Below are 9,662 nucleotides of genomic sequence, written 5' to 3'. Positions count from 1 at the left end.
CCTGTGACTTAAGTCAGCTTTATTAATGACACAATGCGGCTATCCTATAATTGTGAAATCGCAAATGGCTTGAAGTAAAATTCAAATAAATATTAGAGTGGTGCCTTGAGATACGAGTTGAATTTATATCTCAAATAATCTTGATCCACTGAAGTGACTAGAATGCAGTTAATCTATTCCAACCCACCAAAGTTTGCACTAAACAGTATTGTACTGTATAGAAGCATGGAACTGCCAATGTGGAGGAAACATTGACTTTTGAACATATTTAAATGAGGTGCGTTTGAGGCTAAATACTACAAACATAGCATATTTATTTTCCCATAATGCCATGGGGTATTCTTTTTTTTTTTTTTTTTTTTTTTTTTTTTTTATTTTATTTTAGCATTTGGCCCACATACGTTTGAAAATTAAGTAAACATCAATTGTTTATTTGTAACCTTTATGATTTATTATTATGTATGCAGTGCATGATTTGGCATTTTTTTCCCCCCATAATGCAACGGGGCATTGACTTGCGAATGCGCAATACACCATGGCTTTATGGGAAAAAAAAATGCTTTGTCTGTAGCATTTAGCCTACAAGTATGTTTAAAGTTACTCAGGAGTACATTCGAACGTGTTTTAATGTTCGAACGTACTTGCGAATATTTTTGAATGTATTTAAATTAGTTTGAACATACTCACCAGTCAAAAATGTAGTACTGTATAAAAATGTACAGTAATAAAGTTTTCTCGTGACATAACTTGCAAACATAAAAAATTTAAACACAAAACACGAATGTAGCCTATCTAATATTTGGTCCTTCCATGTTCTTCTTCTGTGGTGTCTGCGGCGCATTACCGCTAATAACATGCTAGCCATTGCTCAGTTGTTTGTATCCATTCTTCCATCCTTCTGATCTTGTGAAATGTCATCAGTCGCCGACGGAGTACTGTTCCAATAGTGCAGTTTACAATTACGCTCAAACTGCTACTTTTAGAACAGCGCACCGCGCGTGGGCGTGGCCACTTGATCTTCGGACAAGAAACACAGGTAGGTGACTGGTGGAGTGTATTTGTACGAGGCAAAACTTGTGAACTGACGCGCCATAAATCTCCTTAACAGACGTATTACAACAAGCCGCTGCTGCTATGTGATTGGCGATGTTGTGACCGGGATAAAATGAAGGGAGTTGAGGCTGTGATTTACGCGAAAAATGTCACGGAAGACACCTGTACGTGTGCTCTACATTCCGTCATTGGAAATGCCCGAGCAGCTGAAAATCCAGATCCACAATATGAGCGACTGCAGGTATGTTTATTGTCTGCTTTCTCAGCGTTAGCCTTGCTAGCTGCCTGCTACAGCATGCTAGCTACTATAGCCTACATCATGCTGAATTGTAAATACACAAAAAATACCCTGAGTTTACCTACAGATGCCACTGCTACTTAGATATGAACATTAATATGATCCGTATCAGAGATCTAGAACCCTATGCCTACAACAACTTGCTATTTTTGATCAGTGTCACTTAAGATGTGAGCGGTCACTGTGTCACCACGCCACTTTAACAAAAGCAACTAGGCAGACGTAACAGCCCAACCTTCAATGTGTTTCGTTTTCGTGAAAATTAGCGACCAAGACGATATGAGCAATCATCTCGACCGCACGAGACTTCCAGCAATGATCATACAATAAATCTTACCTTTCTACAAAAATTGATTTCTTTCCGCCCACTTTGACGTCTCCGCATGGCAACCACAGTTTGTTCCAAAGTGTGTTTGTCGATTGAACCATGTTGACATTTCACACATGGGATGTCGTTCTCCTCCAAAATGATGCGTTCGCGTGTGTCCTACTCTGTTATTTTCCGACTCATACATATCAATGGGGAAAACGTGAAGTCATTTGAGATCAACCCGACTGAAAGTACGGCAAAAGCAAGAACGCACGGAATAATGGGATGTTGTTCTTGTCACCTAGCTTAAGCCATGAATCCGACGGGTTGGCTAGTAAAATGTCCCAAGATGTATTTTTTTGTGCTGCTCTCATGGGAAAACGTCAGAGTCCGGGAGGTTGCGAAGGGTGTTAACAAGTACACAGCCGTTCCAATTTACAAAGAAATTTGCATTCTCAGGAAACACGTTCTTGCGGGGAGTTCACAAGATTGTACTTAATGGAGGCTTGCATCTAAAAAAATAAATAAAATTGTAAGTCAAAGAACATGTATCTCATGGTTTCACTGTCTTTTAAAAACACATTTTAGTTAAAAAAAAAAATGAATTATATTAAAATAAGAATACATGAAATGACATTTTTATTATTTGATTGTGAAAATGTTCAAGTAGCCTAAATAGATTTTTTAAAACTGACTTTAAATTGATTTGTAATAAAGATAATGTATTTGATTCCTTGAATATGTTAACTTAATAATACATTTTTTGAAAATATATTCATTTTATTAAATCCTTTTAATGATTTCTTGGGAATTGTAATTGACTTAAATTGAATTGACTACTTTAAGTAATTTGCTAAAAACTTTATACATTTGTATCAAAATGTAAACTGATTTTTGTTTCTTTTTATGTATTTATTTTTTGGTACATGCATCTGCACAGTGTGATTGTGAAGATGCTCCTTCATTAAAGTTAAGACCTGTTTTTATTGGCATTGGCATTTTGATTACTCTGAGTTACACAAGAGGGTGAAAATATTTCCTCTGTGGCTGATGCAGTTCACATCTACAACCACCATAATGCACATAATCAACCAAAACACGGCATTGTTTTCTACATCACATGAAGTGCAGAATACCACTTACTTACATTTTATTGCAATTCCACTGTCACAGTGAAAGAAAGTTATACATATTTCTCTATGATTCCATAAGGAGTTTCTGCGTGCACAGACAGTATATTTGTGATGTATTTTTTTTCACCCCCGGCATGTGGCGCTTCATTCTTTAGCAGATCCGCACTTCATCCTTTAATCCCAGTGATGTGAAGCAGATTGAGCAGGCAGCAGCTGGAGTGTATTGTCATCATCCTGCAAACAAAACAATTTTAAAAAAAGTACTTCTTTTATGCCACTTCAAACTCATATGGGGTATAATTCATTCATGATACCGTATACTGCATCTTCCTAAATAATGAATAATAATGATAATTTTAATAATTGATTAGTGATTTCAAAAATGTCACCCTGGCTTGAAACTTGAGTCTCTAACTTGAAACTCTAATTTGAAACCTTAAACAGACATTTCATCATGTTGTAGAAAGTATTTCCCAGAGGAGTGTTAAGCTAAAATATGCGGTCAGTTACTATGCTCAATGTTTTTCACAAATGTGCACATTACTTGAGTACTGCATGCATTTTTCTGAAAAAGATTGCCATCATTTTGTGGCATCTTGGAGCCAAGGAACAATGTATAATTGAGCTGATGAGCCTAATAATCAAAAGTACTATTTTGCCACCATTTTGGTGCAGAGGAAAATAATGTGAAATTGGGTTGAAGACCTCAATTTCAACAAGAGCAGTACTTTGTCGCCATATTGGCATCGTTGTTCCGAGGAACAGAGTCGAGAATTTTCAATTTGACAAAAGTAGTGCTCAACCGCCATCTTGGTGCTGAGGAACTGTGTTAAAAGTGATTTAAGGTTTCCTAATTTAAACAAAATTAGTACTTTACCACCATCTTGTGGTAGCTTGGTGCCAAGAAACTAAGTTGATGTGAGTTGAATAGCCTCATTCATACAAAAGTAATGCTTCGCCGCCATCTTGTGGCAACTATGTTGAACTAATTGAGGTTATTATGGTCGAGGACCAAAGTTGAATCAGTATTTCAACTTTTACCATTTTTTTTTATTTTTTTTAACTGGACTTGTGAAGTTGAGAGTGTGAGTAATGTTGCCACCTGTGCGGCTGGTGAAATGAAAATGAAAGCGGCTGTTGCAACCTGTCACCATTTTGCGGCTGAGCAGCGTTTCTGCCACCTGTGCTGCCCAAATTGACTTCGCCTTGAGGCTTTGGCTGCCTTTCTCTGCTCTTTTGACCGGTAAATGGAGAACACGGAAGCCAGCGATCTGCTTTGTTACGTGCGGACGGACGCCCGTTTCCCGTGGCGAGGACCCGCCGAAAACTGGACCGGAGTCGTCCAACGCCATCCGTCTTCATTTGTGGACGCGACGGCGCTTGGCTTCACGCTTCGTCCCGCTCTCGTTTTCTTGTATTTTCAAGGCCTCCGTCGACGCTGGGGGCCTTTGGGCATAGAAGTGGCGGCGTTTTTTGTCACACGGTGTGACGCGCCTCAAGCTCGCTCTTCTTATTACTCACCTGAATGAAGGTCGGCTTGTTTGGGTGTCGTGGGTGCGTTTGAAGAGCGCAACAGATTTTCAAAAACCTGGAATGGAGCTGCTTGATTCTCTTGTTCATGCTGCACGTGTTTGAATTGAAGGAGTAGTAAGGCCACATACGGAATAACAAAAAAAATGAAGTCAAATATTTTCCAAGAAAAAAGAAATCGTGTTGAAAGAAAAGTTATATTTTTCGAGAAGTTCTTAAAATATGTCTTTAAAAGTTATACATTAACAAGAATAAAATGTCTTCTTCTAGAAAAACAAAAACTTTATTTTCTTTGCTTCTTTAATATTAAATCATCTTAAATTTATTCTAGAAAAAAAGATAATTATCATTAAATTAAAACAATTATTTTGTGCAATATTATTTTAATACTATCCATTTTTGTTGAAGAAAACACATTTTTTTTTCTTTAATGTTAAGCCTTTTCTCTTGAAAAAACAGATTGATGTTTTATCATGAGAAATGTTACTTCATTACTCACAAAAATACAACTCTTCTTATATTACAAGAATGAACTTAATATTATAACATTTTATTATTTTTATCCTTTAATATTATGATTTGTGTTTAATTAAAAAATGTTTTTTTTACACTTGAGCTATATGGCTTTTTGACTTGAATAAATGTCTGTAGCTTCTATTTTCGGGGGGAAAAAAATGACTTTCAATCTCAGATGAGTTCAAATTTACTCTCGGGAAAATGTTTTTCTTCAAATTAGAGTTTAATTTTGAAACAATTTTTTGGAAAAACATTACAATAAACTTAATTGCCAGTTTTGTACACAACCAGATTAATCAACAGTTTAAATTAATACTTCTCATGTCAATCAGAACTCGATGCGGTGGTCTGACGTCACACCGTGACGTATTTTGCGGTTATACTGTACATCATACAGCTCTGGCGAAAGTCATTAAACAGGGTGCAAAAAATGTGTAAAAACCAAAACTAGATTTTGTGTTGGTTTGAGTGTCATGCTGCAGAGGTGAACAGTTTATATGTTCATTAAAAAAAAAAATATCCAGCATGCCAAAAATAATGAGTTCCTCCGGGAAAACAAACGCTGCTCCACATTTGCCGCATCACCCACCAACTGGATCATTCTGGACCTTGAGACCCGTGAGAATAAAATAGCAATAGATTACATGTTTGAAACACAAAAATACACACTACATGGTTGCTTCAATTTGGTGAGCATCTCTGCGAGTGTCCGCAGAGAACCAGTGGTCGTTAATCGTGGACAAAAACTGTTTCATTATATCTGTCGACATTTTCCATTCCAGTGTACTTTGGCTTGAGTTTCTGTTCAACCTCGAGTTTCTTGGCAAACTGCACCAAGAGCACTAAAAGTTTGTTTGTTTTTTTAATTCATCCGCTGTAGTCAGTTTGACAGAACAACCTGAAATTTGGTATGTCTTGCATAAGTAAACCCATAAACAGGCTCCAAATGCCATGCCTGAAAAGGCACAGGAAGTCAGCCATTTTATTTTGAAGTGGACAATTTACAGACATTTTGGCCGTTCCAGTCAAGTTGAAAATTCAGCCCCCAAAGCCAGTTACCCTTAGCAACATGAAATTTGGGAGGCAATTTTGCCATGAACAGAGTAGACCCATAAAAAGACTCAAATAACTATGCTGAAAAATACACAGGAAGTCTGCCATTTTATTTTGAAGTGGACGTTTTAGAGACATTTTGGCCGTTCCAGTCAAGTTGAAAATTCAGCCCCAAAGCCAATTTTCCTTAGCAACAAGAAATTTGGGAGGCAATTTTGCCATGAACAGACCCATAAAAAGACTCAAATAACTATGCTGAAAAATACACAGGAAGTCTGCCATTTTGTTTTGAAGCAGCCATTATTTGACCATTTCCAGTGATTGCTCTAAGGCAAGAGCTTTGTTCACACTGCAGGTCAATTGCAATTTCTTCATGAAATTTGGTAGGCAAGCCTGTTGTGAGCAGATCCACAAAAAAAGTCTCAATTCCTCAAAAGACCATTTTAGTTTGAAGCTGCCATTTTAGGCTCCATTCGACAATTTCCCAGGGTCCTTCAAAGACAAACTCTTCTTGATTTTTTTCTGATCGCTACAAAATCATTTCAAAGCGTCTGCTTGTTTCCACGCACACCCTGGAACATTTCTACCGGTTTGCCACCAGCTTGCCTTTCCAAACTGCCGTGTTTGCCGTTTGTTTTACCGTCCCGCCTCGTCGTCTCTGGATGACTCCACCGCCACGCCGCTAAGTGCATCGCGGCGTAAAGCCGGCGCGGAGTTGGCTGGCGTCCTCCATTGCGGCGCGAGATTCATTTGCCGAATTCATTGAATGAGTGAAGACGAGCAGGCCTGCCCTGTATGGATTTTTGTTAAGGTTGGGTGGTGTTTTGTTAAAGGGGCTGCGTTATGAAAGCACCACATCACCCCCCCCCCCCCCCCTTCCACTTGACTGAAGTGGTTTGACCCACTTTTCAGGTGTAGTGTTCTTGACAAAATAAAAACGTCTGCCAGGATGAATTTAGCCGTCAAGTGAGCCCCCGACTTCGTCTGCACCTGCGACAAACAAGATGAGGCTTCTTCAACAGATTGTCTCGCAGTGTTTGATGTTTTTTCAACGCATCTGTGGATTCGTGGGAAAATAAACAATAACAACGGGGACAAAAAGATTTTGTTAGTCGTTTTGCAGCGAGTAACGAGAATTAAAAGTAGGATGTTTGCTTCAGGAAAGAACATTTTTAACCTTTAAAGAAACAGATTTGGGTTTTTGTATTATGGCTTATTTCTAGTTTTTGTGTTAGTTTCGACTGTGTAAAGAAACAATATTGATACTGACCAATTAATTAAATTGTCAACTGATTATGGCTTTTCAAACATCTTTTATGGGTTTTGGACCTACTTTGAGTCTGAAATAACATTTGATTGATTGATTGATTGATTGATTGATTGATTGATTGATTGATTGATTGATTGATTGATTGAAAATTGAATTATCTAGTAAAGTAAGCTAAGCAAAACCTTGATTTTTACTTCGACTTGATTAGTGCCGTCACTATCAAATATTTTTAGAATTGATTAATGTATTGATAATTCAATCGATGAATCGACTAATAGGATTCATTTTAATTTTGCATTAATAGTGTATAACAAAAGAATTTTCCCCATAATTACTTTATTTTCATTGTTTTGTTTATTAACCAGTAATTTGTTTATTTCGTACTTCGTATTGATTTAAAAAAAAAAAAAAAGTGGGATTGATGTTGAACTATGTTACTGGTTCGGTCATTGTTTTCCAAAGTAAAAACAGATGTTTGCAAATGTCTTATTTTGATTAATCACAGAAGATAATCAGTCTTCTTTCATGAAGGATTAAAGAAATCAGTGAACAATTACTGTCGTTATGCTGAAATCATAGGATTTGGAGAATTTTAAATAAAAAAATGGCTTCAAACGATTATTCGATTATTAAAATAGTTGTTGATTAATTTAATAATCGATTACTTTTTGAATAATTGATTAATTTGGACAGCTCTAGACTTGATCCTGCTTGTTGTGCACATTTTATCTCACGAAACCGTGACTACGGATAGCACGACATAAAGTGATTTCTCAGTGTGAGCATGTGGTGGGTCTAAGTGAAAATACCACGAGAAATGTTCGTGCCAGTCCAACCCTGCCTATTTTACACACCTAAAATCACTCAGTTCAAGAAAAAAAAAAAAGTGTTTTAGCGTACTGTAAATGCCTGAATTATTTATGGCGTTCATTTCAATTGCACATGGCAGCTGTGCTGTCAAATCAACACAAAAGCAAAAGCTCCCACCTTGCTTTTCACCACGCGTCACAGTAGGTAACGTCAAAAACACACAAAAGGTTCACTTCCTGCTCTAAATACAAATGTTTATTGCGACGTCGCTTTGAAGCGTCCATTCGACAGCTGTCACTTTCCCGCCGCGATGGGGAACGAGCGCCCATGATTGGCGCTCGTGTGTTGTCGTGGTTGAGTTTGATCAGTGCGCTGACAGTTGCCGCCATATGTGACAAACCGCAACGGTAAATAGGCCGCAAAAGCATTCAGGGGAACGTGTGCACGTTTAGGTTTCCTTTGCGGGTAATTGCTGATTTTTGGGTAGGGATATAATATTAAAAATGATAACAGGTGATTTGCAAAATCAAATTAAAAATAGTAAATTATGAATTGAATAATATCCAACCATCCATTTTCTGAACCGCTTACTCCTCACAAGGGTCGCGGGGGTGCTGGAGCCTATCCCAGCTGGCTATAGGCAGTCGGCGGGGTACACCCTGAACTGGTCGCCAACAATTGCAGGAGTTGAATAATAATGAGATCATTTCTCCTCCACCGTCTACAACTGAAATAAACTGAAATAATAGAAATAATTCACAAGTCAAAAAAAGTTCATGTGACTAACATATGACCGCCACCTTGCACAGTAGAAATCTTAAAAATTACTAGAAATAATCCATACAGTTAAAAAAAAAAAGACATCATCTACAAGCATCAGCATCTACAAAATTGAATAACACAATTGCTTCTCTCTGCAGTTATTCATAAAGAGCAGAACTTGCACAGTAGAAATAAACTGCATTATACATGTCTTTATTAATAATATCACTCATCTGACCAGTTATTTGTAATACGACTCCTTGCACAATCGAAATAAACAGATTGACGAGGGGAAAAATCCACAAAATCAGTACATTTGTAGTAAAAGGGTGTAAATGGGCCTGGTCGGAGTCCACCCTAACACTGATCACATGACTTTAAATGCATTGCTTCTCAATTATTTTCTCTTGCATACTCCCACTTACAGCAAAGAATATTATATAATTATTATTTAACAATGTTTTTGTTTGTAACAGAGAAAAAAATTGAAGTGCATTAATTTGCCTGAAATAAAACAAAATAAACGAGAGTAACACTGCCATCTACTGTAATGGATGTGCAATTACACTTATAGCGACAAGCACGGCAAAGCACCCTATTGGAGAAGCACTGCTTTCGAGTCCATGCTCACGGTTCCATGTTTTGACTTGTTGCTCAGTGTCCTTGCGTTTGCATCCAGTGCATGTCTCCGCTGTGCTGCACTGCTCAACAAGTGTCACTGTGTTTGGCAAAAGCCGCGGGAACAAAAACGTCTTTCTGGTGAAGCTCAAGTTGGGCGGCACGCCAGGACAGCTGCACTGCTTTGCAGGTGTGCTGGTGCCTATGCCGATATCGTCTGTATCAATGGAAATATATTGCAAATTTGCAGTATCGTATTGTGACTTGTCAATCGTTACGGTATAAATTTAACAAGATGTATGGTTTTTA

This window comes from Festucalex cinctus, chromosome 9 (genome assembly GCF_051991245.1).
Source record: "Festucalex cinctus isolate MCC-2025b chromosome 9, RoL_Fcin_1.0, whole genome shotgun sequence".
In the NCBI taxonomy this organism is placed as follows: domain Eukaryota; kingdom Metazoa; phylum Chordata; class Actinopteri; order Syngnathiformes; family Syngnathidae; genus Festucalex; species Festucalex cinctus.
This window is presented reverse-complemented; position numbering follows the sequence as displayed.